Here is a 2792-nt window from a genome sequence, read left to right on the forward strand (position 1 = left end):
GATGATAACAGCAGACAACAACAAATAGAATCAGAGTTGCAAAAACTTTAGACTGTCAAACTATCACCTAGAAGCAAAAAATTAAGCATGATTCAATGATTTAAATGAGATATCTAAAATATGCAAAAATAAAACACTATAAAAATATTCAGATTTGAAAAAGAATCAAATATAACATCAAAAAAATATATATAGTCATAGAAAAAAACCCTTCATAGATGTGCTAATCAGCAGATTAGACCTCGTGAAGAAACTTAGAGAACTGGAGGAAGGATCTGAGAAAATTCCCCAGAACATGACACTAAGAAAGATGATGTAAGAGACAGAGAGGGCAGAGGTCAACAGGCACGCCACTGGAATGCCAGAAAGACAGAAGCCGGAGAGCTTGAGGAGGGACAATATTAGAAGACACAGTGTCTGGGAGTTTTTCATAACTGATGAAAAACAACACTCTCCATATTTAGAAAGAACATTTATTCCTTAGCAGGATAAATAAAATTAAATTTGCATCAAGGGATGTCACTGTGAAACTACAGAATCCTAAAGAAAAGGACCAGAGCTTAAAGCATCCAAAGATGGCAAAGACCACTTCAAAAGGAAAGAACCCCCCTGGTGGCAGACCATTCAGAAGACCCTGGAATAATACTATGAAAGTGCGGGGACAAAAGAAGCGTCAGTCTAGATTTCTATGTCTAGGTTACCATGATTTAAGAGTGACAGAAAAATAAAGTAAATTTTCAGATAAAGCTTGGGAGACTCTACTACGAATACTCTTGCAGAAAAGCTTCTAAGGATACAGAATATGTATATTGCTTCTTACATATTCGTATATCTATGAACATGAGCTCAGAAAATAGAAAAAGATGAAACAAGAAATTATGAACAAAAAACTAGTGTGAATGTGCATAAATGTAAACAAGCTGTGACTTGAAGAGACAGCTGGTTAGAATGGTGGGAAAAAACACCATATATGCTCTTGAGAAGACACATAAACATATGGATGCAGACAGTTGCAATATTTATGAAGAAAAAAGATATAACAAACAAATATTAACAAAAAGAAAACTGGTGAAACGACACAATAATAGACATAATGGATTTTAAGGCAAAGATAGTTATTAAGGATTAAGGGTACTTAATAATAAAGGGTTCATTTCATCACAAAAATATAATAGTTCTAATCTTGTAAATGCCTGATTGAATATACTTCAAGCTATGGAAGGCAACACTGCAGGATGTCAAAGAAAAACTGACTTCATAATCATAATGATAGAGTTTAACATTCATTCTCAGAAACTGTTAGATTAATAATAATAATAATCTGTCAAAACCAATTTATTTCCAAACTAATGTAACGCTTATTAAATAGCTTTAGTATTCCCTGATTCCTCTGCTCTTAGCTTATTCTGCCACTTGTGGTAATGCAAGATAAAATAAAGGTGATACAGATTGGGTAATTAACTAATTTACCCAAGAAATATTTACTACAGGACCTCGAGGCTCCAGGCACTGTTCTAGTCTATGGTGTCACAGCACTAACAGAAAAGGTCACTGCTCTCTTGGAGCTTACACTCTAGATGGGCACACAGAAAACTAACAGATAACCATATAAAACGTTAAATGTGTATATTTAGACATTAAATGTCAACACAGTAATATAAATACTAAAAAGAAAATTAAAGCAGAGTGAGTAGTGCAGGAGTTGGGTGCATAGTTTGTTACCTTACAGGGCTCTCAACTAAGCACCCGATGCTCAGGTGATGAGGGAGCAGAGAAGCAAGAGGGTGCTCCCTGCAGGTCTCTGAAGGGACAGCTGTCCAGGCAGGTAGGAAACCAAAGATGGAAGCCTGCTCTGCCTCTGCAAGAACAGCCAGAACTGAGGCTGCAGTGGAGGGAGCGAGGGAGACAGCGTTGGGAGGGCAGCTCAGAGAGGTGTGTGTCGGGGTGCTCAAGAGGGTGCAGCACTTTCTAGGGTGCGGTTTTTATTCTCAGTGACGTGGGAAGCCATTGCAGAGTGAATGGAAGAGCAGTGTGATCTGGCTTCCAGTTTTAAAGGGTCACTGTGGCTGTTTTGTGGAGAACACGGTGGTGGGGAGGGTGCGGGGGCCAGGGCTGAAGCAGGGAGCCGGGCAGGAGGCTTCTGTAGTAATCCAGGGGCAAGACAACAGTGGCCGAGACCAGGGCGCAAGCAGGAGAAGGGACAGGAGGAGAGGGATTCTGGGTCTATCGTGAAGACGGATAAAGGATGAGTCTTTCCAGGCAGCAGCAGCCACCCATGTTATACTCTCTCAGGTTCTTAATGCCTCGGATTTGTTTTTCTTTTCAGTGTCTCCACTCCCATAGGCTATTGGGTCTGAAACAACTGTATTTAAAAACTGATCAACTGCAACATGCTTTTAAAAAAAAAGCTTTGAAGAAGTTGTAAATACCGCTGAGAGCTCTCTTTGAAAATCCATTCCGCATAAATAACCTGCTCATTAAAAGGCAAAGGGAGTGAAGGGCGTTGGGGGGTGGCACCTCCTCAGTAACTCAGGCACCAAGGAAACTGGATCTGAGCGGGCAAGTCAGAGGCAAGGTCTTAGACAAATGGCAGAGAAAGAGGAGTTCCTGGCCCTTTCTCCACTGTTTGCTGAACGGAAAAAGGAAAGATAGCTGAATGGTTGTTTTGGAGAAACAGGCAGACAGCAGAAAGCTGTGCACAGAATCTGCCTAGTTCCACAGGTAACTGGACAAACCAGCAAGAGACAACTGAAGTCTAGTGTATTCATTAAACACTTGCCTCAGTAATAGCA

This window comes from Equus przewalskii, chromosome 5, assembly GCF_037783145.1.
Source record: "Equus przewalskii isolate Varuska chromosome 5, EquPr2, whole genome shotgun sequence".
Classification (NCBI taxonomy): domain Eukaryota; kingdom Metazoa; phylum Chordata; class Mammalia; order Perissodactyla; family Equidae; genus Equus; species Equus przewalskii.